Consider the following 12,692-nt stretch of genomic DNA (forward strand, 5'->3'; position numbering starts at 1 on the left):
GGGAAAACAAACAGACGGGCTGCAAAGGAAGAGCAAACACAGCGAGCCGGGCCCTGGGCGGCTAATAGACTGGAGGTCAGGCAAACACACTTTTGCTCTGACATGAATCCAGACCTCCGGTATTCTTGTTCTACGTCTTATTCGGCGTCGCCAGAAAAGCTGCGCAGTCAGCCCTCGCGTCCGTCCGTCCGTCCGCCCGCCCAGCAATTCACACCCCCCCCCCCCCTCCCACCACCACCACCGCCTTAAAAACCGCACGGCCGCTGCACTTGTTCGGTTCTGTAATTCAGGGCCGCTTTCGTGCAGACGGCGAGTCCAAAGTGCGTCAGCGCTTCGGGGACTGTTTGCTCGCAGGCGGCCCAGACAGGCGCAAGCCAAAGTGTGTGCATGGTGTTTATGATTAACTGGCAACCGGGGCCTGTCCAGCTGTAATTACCACGAGCGGTTTCTCTTTCCTTTTTTTTTTTTTTTAAATCACTGGTCCAGTGCAGGGCGGCAAAGAGTCCAGGACGAAGAAGAAAAAAAAAAAAATCACATTTGACTTTTAGAATCGTAGTCATGTGAGGTCTATGTTCAGCCCTGCTGAGAGGCGGGACTTCCCTTCATGCGCTACCCACTGTGTCCACTGTACACCGTGTGCGTCGCCCTGGTTTTTCCAGACACCTTTGGATGGTTCCAGCTGAAATGCAGAGAGGCTGTTTGCATTCCTGAAGGCAAAGCCTGCGAAACAGACACCGCTCTCCTGTCCGCCTCCGACCCCCTCGGCGTGTTTGTGTTTTCGACTCGCAGGGCACGCAGCTGCTGAAGCGGCCTTATCTGAACGCGCGTCATCTCGAGATTCTCCCGGATCCTCGTTATATAATTACTACGCCTTGTCACCGAATCCCTTTTGATATAGCGCGATGACAATGACGCGAGCGCGCAAAACGCAGAAGTAAAGCGCCTTTTCAAAAAGTTCGGAGGCAACACTGCATTTGAAAAAAAAAAAAAAAAAATTAATAAATTAAAAAAGAATGTTGGTTAGAAGTGGCATTTCCAGAATAAAACAATAATAACAAGAGAATGTGCAAATGTTGCTATTGAAAACGTGAGGTTCTCTATGCATTGATGGGGCGCAACTGTGCTTATTTGTGAGGTATTTGACTCCGACAGGTGACAAGGCACTAATCGAGCATTCCAGTCACATGCGTGCCCTTGCGTGGGGACTCGCACGACGTTTGCCCAGGAAAACAAGGGGGTTTCCCCATTGTGATGGATGTTTTTAAAGGAAAAGACAGCCGTGAATGGAGAACGCATTTATAAAAGTGAAGACATTTAGTGAGGTTTCAGTGGGTTTCAGAAGCGCGCAGTGCCAGGGAGCACGAAAACTTCCTCCACAAGGGAGACATTGTTTTATTAGCAGTAATCAAAAACCCCTGATACAGACAGACAGTATTTGCACTGTGTGTTGATTCCCGTCACATGCAGCCATGGCGTAATACCCGTAATGCCCCCTGAAAGTGGAGTAATATTTGACTTTGCAGTGGTCTGAGAAAAATACCGACAGGTCTTCGCAAAAGCCACACCGTGGATGGTGTTTCTCCTCTGAAGGATCCGAAGAGCCGTGCTCTGTTGTGATCGCGTTGATCCCTCCCTCCAGACAGATGCGAGAAGTGTTTGTTTGTGCGCCCGTGTGCGTGTCTGTGCTCGTGTGTGTGCGCGCGCGCGTGCGCGCACTTCTTGGAATGTGTACAATATTTACATGAGGTTTGAAGGAGCTGAAATTGAGCCGCTCTCCAATCCTCTGATGATACTTTCAAGTCTTCCCCCTACTTCCCCCCCCCCCCTTTCCCCTTCTAACTGCTTTTTCTTTTCTCTCTTTTTTTTTTTCAAAGACTGCGCTGGGGCCTCGCCGTCCCCACTGTAGCCTGACTGGAGATATCTTCTTACACATGTGGGGCTCTGGTAGATGCTTCAGGAGAACAGGCTCTCACGGAGAGCACGACAGAAGGAATGACAAAGGCTGAGTGAAAGCGGCGACAGAACAAACTTTGAGGGCAGCAGCCTGTGGCATGTTGCATAAGGTAAGAAACGCGACTGCTTTAGGAACAGAAGGAACAGCATCGATTTTTAGCAGGAAAGCGTAAAACAGAGGGCTAAATACACTGTTTTCCAGCTGTAATCGCAGGGTTAGCCAAAATGCTACAACACGGCAGATGGAAAAGATTGGAAAATGGGTAAAGCTTGGCACCTTTAAGATAAAATCTACCTCCAACAGATGCACGCAAAATAAAGAGAGCCCTGTTCTCTGCGCAGGCAAAGTTTTGGATGCTGTCGGGCGTCCAGATGTTCAAGTCTCATCACTGGCGGGGGAGTGCGCGCAGTTCAAAGCAACAATCGTGGTGGATTCGGAAAAAAAGTGATTCCCCCCCCCCGCACCCCGCCTCTCAACCTCACTATATGGCTGCCGCTCAGTCTCGTATACTCCTGCACCGCTCTGTGGAAAGTCCCATGAAGTTAATGACAGGGGGAGTAGGTGGGGTACGTTGCAGAACGCAGAATGAAAACGGGTCTTTTGAATTGTAAAAAATAAATAAACAAGTTTGGGCTCATAGGTGGCCGAGGCAAAAGCCAACAATGGGAATCTTTCCTGGCGTCGTTCCAGCCGCAGATGAAAGACAAAACCCCACTTTAAAAACACCAGCGGAGGAACGTATCATTTATCTTCCCTCATTATGGGAGGTCAAGTCAAAGCTCTCACCGTCTAATCGCTGAAGTCAAGCTTGTCCTTTCTGGAAAAGCCGTGCATAAATGCTTTGAGCGCCTATGTGCCTTTACTTGTACTGTACACGTGAATGTACGTATGCACGAGCACTGCCAACTCTCGTTAGGTACTTCAATCGGCCTTGAAGCGAAACCAGTTGGATCGGTTTTAGTTGATAGATGAAACCACCAAACCAATGTTGCAAGTTGCTCTCGAAATTCCCCCTCTCTATCAGCAGCAGGAAAGGCTGGCTGTCGCAAAGGAGATTCGCTTATCTTTCAGCCGTGGCGGTTTTTATCAAAAGTGAGGAATTTTGCAATAAAAGAAGAATGTCTGCTGGCTTCGGAAACATTTTCATTCATCACACTGGTGCGAAGTGACTAACCCTGGACAAATCATGAGACTAGTGTGACTCTACGCACCAATAGGTACACGGACGCAAGTTAGCTGAGTGAACGTCGCCCTCTGACTGGAGTTGTGTCATGTACACGCTGTAACAGTCTGTTCTAATTGAATTTGTCTAATCCAATTGAAGTTTCAAACGGATGGATTGTTTGGATCGGAGTGCATGTAAACGGCACGTTGGCTTGCTTTTCACTGTCAGAGCTTTGCACCACACAACCGCATACCTTTGTGCCAACGTATGCAATTGTGCCACATCACAAATAAGGTAATGGCTCCATGCTCCACACAAACAGACAAGCAGAATGCTTCTTTGGTGAAGTGGTTTTTAGAAGAAGCACAACAAGCTTAGTTAGTCTAGCTGACAACTCTTCATGTGTGCATGCCACAAATGACCTATAGGTCAGAGTGGATGGCATTATGGTGACCTACAAATCAATCCCATCACTTGATAAAGTGTTGACGTAAACGGGACAACCTGATTGCTCAGTTTGAAACAATTCAATCAGATCTACAAAAAAGTGACTGTGTAAATGCACCGAATAAAGTTTGAAAGTCACATGATTAAAAAAAAAGAAAAAGAAAAAAAAAGAGGTTCAGACGAACCCTGAGTGGAAACACTGCTCTCCAGGAAATTTGCTTGACAACGGCTGCCCCAGTGAAAATTCGAGCATTTTGTGTTATTGTTCAACATTGTAAAACACAACTTTGTCCAACTCTGCTCCTCCTGAGAGCAAATGACTGATGAATTCATTCTTTTTCCCGCATGGTTTTCACACAGCTGCTTAAATTTGCCCTTTTGCCAACAACAACCTTGGCCTCTCGATTGTAACTCTTGTTGGTTTCTTGATTGGATCACATCACAGAACATTGAAATAATGGCTTTGCCAGACTGCTTCCTCAGCAGAAAATACTCTCTGCCCTCCATCTGTCGTTTGCACCACAGCATCAGAGGGAAGCGACATCAAGTGCAAACAACCTCTAAACCATAAAACCCAGAAAACCAAATGCCGTGAGCAGTAGCTGGCAGTAACAAATCTGAAAAGTCTGCCGGGGGATTATTAGCAACTTTGGTCCAATCATCTTCTCAGTCTTTTTCCTCCCTGAACAAATGTCTTCACCTATCCCTTATTTACCGCATGGATTCAGGCAACGTTCAGCCAGGTGTGCCAGGCTATTGGGTTTCACCTCAGGCAAACCATTCTTCCACTTTTCCTAGCATAAATGCAGGCATCCTGAGCAGCCTTGACCTGAAACTGAATCTCCTGCTTATACATTTGGTTGTTGGGAAAATGCAGGAAAAGGTAGATTACGCTTGGCCCTAAACCAGCAGCGTGTCTTGCCTCATCAGATGGGGTTGATTAAAATCTTGGTTTTGAGGAAGCACATGACTCAGAAAACAGCTGTTGAGGATTCAGGGAATATCTCCTCGGTATTTTATTCATCACATTCTTGGCTTCCATCGCTTGAAGTGGAGAAGACTGCTAATTCTCTGTGGAGCTGCTTAATAAGGGCTCTACCAGGGGTAAATCACAGAGCACATTTTCCTACGACGTTAACCCAGATCTTTATCTAAATGGTGCAATTTTGAGAAAACACCGAGTGAAAGCTGCTGTTACGGTACATTAGTTGTGCAAAATGTCTCGAGGTGCGTCTGTGAAAGTTGTTTCGAGTGGAATTTGTCGAGTATAGTGCTTTCATTTTATCGCTGTTGTGTTTTTTAGACCCGTTAAGAGACAAATTAGTGCAAACAATGTTAAGAAATGCGCACGGGTCGCAAAGAAATTTAAATCAATGGTAATTACAGTGCTTTGGCCGGAACAGGTGTGACATAAGGGAAATGGGGCACGTGTACAGTCCAGTACTTTTCAGATATTGAGAAGGCAGTCTGAAATTGAGAGCAGTAACCTTGTAGTAAGACTATTTTCTTAGAAAGAGTGAGGCTTGGCCTCAAGTGTGCCTTCCCTCCAAACAACTGGCTGAGCCGGGGGTATGTCGAAACTCACGGCAACCACAACATGTTCTGACAATAAAGGTTTTTAAATGGTATTAAGGAGGATTGCCTGGAGCTCCCTCCCCTCCAGTGTTGAGATGTTTATCGTTATTTGTTGCCTCTCGCCCACGCAGTTACTACCGTCAGTTTGCTGAAAATGTCTATTTCTCATTTGAACTTTTACGTTTCCACATTCAATGGCGACATTTTCTGTATCTACCAACACAAACTCAATAATTCTCACAAAGACAGTTGTAATGGGGACTTCTCCCACAAAGTCAAAGGAAAATAAAAAATGAGTGGGATGTGTGCACGTTTCTTACTGCTGGATGAGCAGTGGGAGTTTTTTGGTATACTCACTCTTTTCAGACAAAATGTTAGACGAGGACACAAGGAGTCCAACACTGCTGACAAATACAAGCAAACTGGTCTATATTTAGGAATGTGCAACATTCTGAGGCTACTGAGAATAGCGTTGCAGATGCTGCCAATGTTGTGTCACAATAGCAGCTTCAGGCTGTACAGATTAGACTGAGAGGAAAGAACAGAGACAAAACCTTAGACCGGGTGCATGTGCGAAAACCAGCTAAGGAAGTTTCCATCAGCTTGATTGTGACTGATTTCTTCTTTTCACTGCAGTCCGCTGAGCTTAAGTGAACTTTCTGAAGCTTTTAATGCACCATTTTATGAGAGAGAGAGAGAGCGAGAGCGAGAGAGAGAGAGAGAGAGAGAGCGGTAGCGAGAGAGAGGGAGAGAGAGAGAGAGAGAGAGAGAGAGCGAGAGAGAGAGATAGAGAGAGAGAGAGAGAGAGTGAGAGAGAGAGGAGTTTGAGGCCAAAGAGCTAAATTGAAGCCAGTATTGTTTTTGGTTCTTTTCAGAAAACATAAAGACAACAGAAGACTTACAGCGCAGGGTAAAAATAAAGAAAGAAGAAGAAGTCCAAAGTCAAAAAGCTGCTAAATCCATCCATCCATCCATCCATCTATGAAAGGCAAACATCTATTCAAACTCTCAATCACACAGCTAGCCTAATGTGCAACAACACGGAGGGAACCCGGCAGAACATGCTAACTCCTCAACATCTCAGAGTCAAATCCATGACCTTCCTGCTGGGAAGCAGTGATATCCACAGCACCGACCTGAATCCAACATCCATACAGCAATTTAGAGACAAAGGCGCAAAAAATAATGTAGGGAAAGCAAAGGTGCGGGGAGGAGAGTCACCTGCACGTCACGCAGATACCCGTGCAAACAGAGTAACTACAGAGCTAAACACTCTTGGCAGCGAGAGCCATTTAATAACGGTGTGCGCTGTGTGTCTTTGACGCCCGCTGTTGTGACAGTGTTCTGTACGTGCTACACGTACTTCCCCGCAATGCCACAAGGTTTATATGACCACGCAAGGGAAACAACTTGTTTCTGCTGCCCCCCTGTGGCCAACAAATACCCAAAGTGAGAATTTCCGGAAGTGTTGTTATAACAATAACAATAATAACAAAAAACAAAAAAACAGCGCTTCTCATCAAAACAATTAAAAACCAAGAAAAGGATCTCATTGACTATCCATGCTAAGAGTGGTGTAGGCTACTTGCAGCGAGTGCCCCCCTTTTCCTTCTTCTTTCTTTCTTTTTTGTTGCAAGCCCCTCCATCCGTCATTAGGCCGCCTATTCACCGCGACGAGGGCCGCGATCGCAGCGTGCCCCGCGCTCGACACGACACGGCTGCCGATGTTCCGCCGGCGCACAATCAAGATGCCTGCTCCTGATTACCGAGCTGTAAACAAACTGATGTGGGCCTCATGAATTGTCAGGCCCCTTTAGTGTCGTGGGATTAGCATTTTTAAATGCCAGCTGCCAGCCCCCGGCCTCGCCGCTCCTTGCCCCGACAATGTGAGCAAAATGGGGAACAAAAGGATCTGATAAGTACAAATACCAAGCCGAGCCTCTCAGCAGCTCAGTGTGGCAGCAACCCGGCGACTTGTTCTGAGGCGTCTGAAGGTCTCCTGGCGTTGGTTTAAAGAAAATAGATGCATTTGTGGCTGGAGAGACAGGAGGGGAAACTGTTTCATGACTCTCGATTTCTGAAAGCTGAAATTGAGGGGAAATGCATGCTTTGGGTGCATGTGTGTGTGTGTGTGTGTGTGTGTGTGTAAGCAGTAAATAATAATTGCTTCAGCCCCTATACATACAATTACAGTCCAAAATGTTCGGTCATACATAAGTAACCACAGTGATCGAGTGCTTGTACTCATCTGATGTCCGACATAAGGTGGGAAGTGTATCCTCATGTCTTCCGACAGCTAACGCTACCTGTTTAGAAATAATATTTTTTATTCTTTTCAAAAAAGGTCTTACATTAAGCAAAATTCGCCATCCGAGTGTTTGCTTTCACCAATGCACCGCGTGGCCATTTGTGTTTCCTAAAGTTTGTCCCACTTTTTTTTTTAGAAATTTGCGAGCGGAAATCTGCCGTTCCTGCAATTTGCCTTTTGGGATGTCGCAAAGATGAACCCCCGAGGCGGTGACATCACCCTCAGCCAGACATCGATGGTTTGTTCTCTTAGAAACATGTGGAATAAACAACAAAACATCAGAATTAGCAGGCAGGCTAAGCGCAGACTGTAAACAGAGGGCTTAAATTATGTGTTTTCCGGAGATTTCCACAGCTTTTCGGGATAATCAGGCATCTGCGGCGGCTCCACCCGAGTCCCGGCTGAAATGTAGATCTGGAAATGGGTTTAAGATGGGTCCTTGAAAGGAATCCGCCGCTTCAATCTGTTTTCATTTTCCTTTTAAAGGAGCATAATATACTGCGACACTGCCCAGGACATTACTTCAAAAAAGGAGGATGATAAATAAGGGGACAAACTGGTTTTTTGGGGGGGTGAAATTAAACCAATCAACAAAATGTGTTTCAACTTGCCCCACTTTTCACATTTTGAGAAACAGCCTGGGAAAGAAAGAAAGGTCACAGTTTTAAATACAGAGATAAAACATTTCTTTTTTTTTTCCGGAGCAGCAGATGTAACTGATGCAGCAGCCTTTGCTGCTCGAGACGGTGGAGGAAAGTAGAGGAGCAGCAGTCGAGAAATTGATACTCGTGGCTGTGCACAAAGCCCTTTTGAAATAAGATCTTTCAATATTTACTTTAGCCATTGTTGCCTTGTGCTCACAATGCAGTGACCTAAAAAGAGACCAAACTGCAGCAAGTGCTGCAGACATGCGACATAATAATGGCGAATCACAGCACCGTATGCAGAGCAGACAGTGGGCGCTGGTAACGCTGTCCTGCTGGCAATAGTTTTTGACACAGACGACGGGGCAGCGGTGTTTGTAGCTGTGTTTCCATTCACCAACCACTTTGTTAAGTAAATTGATCATTTGCCTGTTCACAGAAATAGCTCACCGGCCAATCGCATGGCGGCAGCTCAGGCATGTAGATGTGGTGAAGGTGTCGTGCTGAAGTTCAAAGCGAGCATCAGAACGGGGAAGTGAGGGGATTCAAATAAGGCCTGCTTGCTGGTGCCAGATGGGCTGGTTCGGCTTCTTTCACACGGCTGATCTGCTGGGATTTTCAAACTGGCACAGCCATCTCTGCGGTTTATATGAAATGGCCTCAAAAAGAGAAAATACCCAGTGAGCTGTTCCAGCAGTTGCGTGGTGGAAAATACCTTGTTGAAGTCAGGGGTCAGAGGTCAGAGTGGGCAGAGTGGCTGGAGACCATATAAAGGCAACGGGAATAAGCGCTGGTTACAATACAATTTCACAACACAAAACACGTCCAGTGTACGTTATACTCACTAGTGTGTACTCACCTCACTGTTAAGTACCTAGTTTGGCTACCAGGTACTTTCTGTACATTTTAGGTACAGGCAAGGTTTACCTAAAAAAGTGGCCACAAGTCCACAATGAGACAGAAGTGTGTGTGTGTGTGTGTGTGTGTGTGTGTGTGTGTGTGTCAGGCACTCACAGACGCATATAAAGTTACGATTAAATCTGTTTAAAGGAATGTAAAAACACTATGACTTAAGTGCAAATGCTCAGGGAAACATGTCATGTCAATGTAATGGATGAACTTCTTCTTTTTTTTTTTTACAACAATAAGTCTTGTGTTTTCTCTTTAAATGAGTCATACTCTGCTGATAGCATTTTATGGACGCATTAAGTTTAAGAGGTGTTTTATCAGGATGCGGCGCAGGTGTCTCACAGCCCTGAGGCAAAGTGTGTGGGGTCTTCTTCTTTTTTTTTTTTTTTAAAAAAAAGCTTGTTAACGAAAAGAGAAGCTCCTAAAATGTCTTGTTATTTTTACATATATATGTATGCTTTTTGTTATTTTTTGGAACGAGTTCCTGTAAGTGTGGCAAAACCACCCTACTGGGTTATTACAGGAAAGCGAGGAGGACGAGCTCATTAAAGCAAAGTTTGGTGAAGTTTTTGAAACGGTTGTGAAGCCTCCTGAAAGCTTTACACCGGGAGCCGCCGCCGCCGGCCGGTTTAAACAACGCAAACCGGCCGCCGACACAGAAATGCGAGGGCAGAATTTAGGCTGCGGCTCCTGACCTTCGGCACCTCCGCCATTCTTGCCGGGGTTGTAACAGCCTTCGGTAAATCTCGCCGGGCTCCCTCGGCAGCGGAGGGCTCGGAGGAGGGACTGAAACATTCTTGAAGGTGGGAGTCGGGGGATGGTGGGGGGGGACGGGGCATCCTCCAGGATTTAACGGCCTCCTCCACAAGCACGGCTTTGTCTGAGAGCTTGTTTGCTCACATTAAACAGGTCCGGGCTTCGCTGCTGCGTGAGGGGGGGCGGGGGGGGTCGGCTGCGTTCACGCCAACCGCCACCGTTCCGCGTAAAGACAGCGGTGCAAGACTCTGACATATTGTTGTGCGTCGGGGGTTATTGGAAAAAAAAAAAAAAAAAAAAAAAAAAAGACAAATGCTGAGGCAAACTGGAAAGGAAGAGCCAGTGAAGGCCAATAAAACAGGTTCTGCTCTGCAGTCATCAGTTCTATTCCGCACACATGTTTTCTGTTATCTTGAGTTTCCCATGAAAGTAGGCCATGGATCATCCGCCGCTGCCAGACTGACACACACACACACACACACTCACACTCACATGCATGCACACACGCACGCACGCACGTACACACACACGCATCCACATCCACAGTTTTGAGGAAATGGGATATGGTCTTTTTCTCTGGGGTGCCAGCACGCTACCGCTACCTGTAAATCTCTTTCATGAAATTAAAGGCGCTCCATGAGAAGAAATGCCGAAAGGGTGTTATTTAGGTAAATCAAGATGTATTACACTATTATAGGCATGTGTGTGCACATGTGCATGTGCACACACATGCGCAACGTTCAAATCTTTGGGGTCACCGACTCTTTTCTGCATTGAACTCCATCGTAGCCATAATAACGATCTTGAATGATCTCTGTGACCATTACGAGGGCACGGAAATGAAGATCCAGATGTGCTGAGCACGTATAGGAACATTATAGCGTTTATTCATTCATTCATTTTCCATACCCGCTTAGTCCCGAGCTCAGGGTCACGGGGATTATAGCGTTTAGTGAAAACCATTTTCAATTTCCAGTTAAAAGTGATTGAGAGAATGCGAAGTGTGCAAAGTTCTGTGTGAACGCATTAAAAGTCGGCTGTTAAAGAGCCTCAAATATAAACCATGATGCTTCGTTTACTCTTCTATGGAACTCAATGCGATTATAATACAAATCTTTGTTTTGGAAATGTTGACTTTTTTAAAAAAAAATTTTTAGCAATTTGAAAGCATTTAATTTAATTCTCTGTAACGCCGGCTGCATATTGCCCTCTTGCATTCTCTAAAACCCACATTCAAGGCAACAACTGTCAAAGCCATCCCATAATGTGTTCAGCCCATTCTGACTGATTTTCCTGCACTGGTGATGTTCTTAGAACATTCCAGTAGATTATTTCATGAAGCTGCTTATAATGGAGTTCAGCGCTGAAACGCGAGTCGGGGACCTCCCACTTTTCAGCAGAAGTGTCTATATTTCTTAACCGGCCCATCACGAGTGACCGCCATTGTGGGTTTAAAAGACAGTGGCTGCCTTTTTTCTTCACACCTCTCTGCCTCTCTGCAGAGGAAATATTTTATCGAGTCCCGATCCACATTCCTCACCGACGTCTTCTTCACACTCTGTCGGATCAAATGACCTCCTCCTCCCGGAGGGTTTTTAAACCCCCCCCCCCCCCAACCCCCGCTGTTAAATCATTCAGCCGGTGCACTCAACCAATAGCGCAGATCTGCGATCCGTCGCGAGCCGACGCGGCACAACGCTGTGGGTGGGAACGGCGATAGCGCAGACGCGCATCTGTGGGAATGGCAACGCTTTAAGACCAATGCTCCTTGATGATCTCAGCAGAGCACGAACTTCGACTCTCAGATTGGATTTGTTTTTCGAAAAAAAAAAAGAAAAAAGCAAAAGCTCATATCTTCAGCGAGAGGATAACGAGGAAACGTATTAATCAGCCTGAGAAAACAGTGGGCAGTATCTTCCCCAGGGGAAGCGTTCCAACGTTTTCTTGGATCCGTGTTATCACATGACAAATCACAAAATCATCCCAAATGTGTGTTCGGGACTGCTCTTTGTCCTCTAGCCGCGTTTGAGCTTTAATTTTCTGACACGTGGCCCAAACTTCTTTTTTTCCCCCATCACTCTCAGGAAATTTCTGATTAGGCTTCAAACTATTTCCCAACAACAAACTGCGACGCAACCCCCTTTGCACGTCCGTCGACAAGTATCTGTAACTTTCCTGACGTGAATGAAATATGGCTCATCCGTCTCAGTGAAACCCCCTCATTAGTGTCAGCGAGCAAGTGCCACACCTATCTTTGCGGGCTTAGCGGCGGTTGTTGTGCAAGCAGCGCCAGTGAAAAGGACAATGATTAAACACTTTCTTGTTTACCCTCGGTGGAAGTGTTTTCGTGGGGCACACAGTTTTCTGGTCTCCCCTACGGTACACACACGCCTCGGGCAAGTGGAGTGGCACTTGAAGGCAACGCAGCAACAGGCCTGCAGGGGAGGCGGGTGGCCTTTTAATTATATCGGTTTCAGTAATTAGTGCCGCTTCAGAGATGTGTGATGTGTGATACCGCTGATTTTCTTCCCGACCGGATGCCGAAGGTGACTCAACACCAAGGGCGACGGTGAAGATGCAATACTTGATGAGGACAATTCTTAGCGCTGAACAAAGTTTATTAGTTCCCCACCCAAGGCAAATTTGTTAACCAAAAACACTCTGATAGTTAATGCGCCAGCATATGGAGGCTCTTTCACTGAAATTGTTTAATTCTTGTTGTTATCCACGAATCTTCAGCATTAATGTTTTACAAAACCACAACAACAAGATGGCAAATCACAGTATTGGGTCTTGACTAAGACGTCAAATGAAAGTTATTTGCCTGCATTCCAACATAGAAGAATGAGCTTTCGTGGTAGATGTGTGTCGCCTAATTACTGACGTCTCTGAGAAGTCCAGTGAAGCAGCTCAGCAGCTGTAGGTACATAAAGG

The sequence above is a fragment of the Nelusetta ayraudi genome, unplaced genomic scaffold, assembly GCF_046127955.1.
Source record: "Nelusetta ayraudi isolate G7.1 ecotype Tasmania unplaced genomic scaffold, CSIRO-AGI_Nayr_v1 ptg000048l, whole genome shotgun sequence".
NCBI classification, from domain to species: Eukaryota; Metazoa; Chordata; class Actinopteri; order Tetraodontiformes; family Monacanthidae; genus Nelusetta; species Nelusetta ayraudi.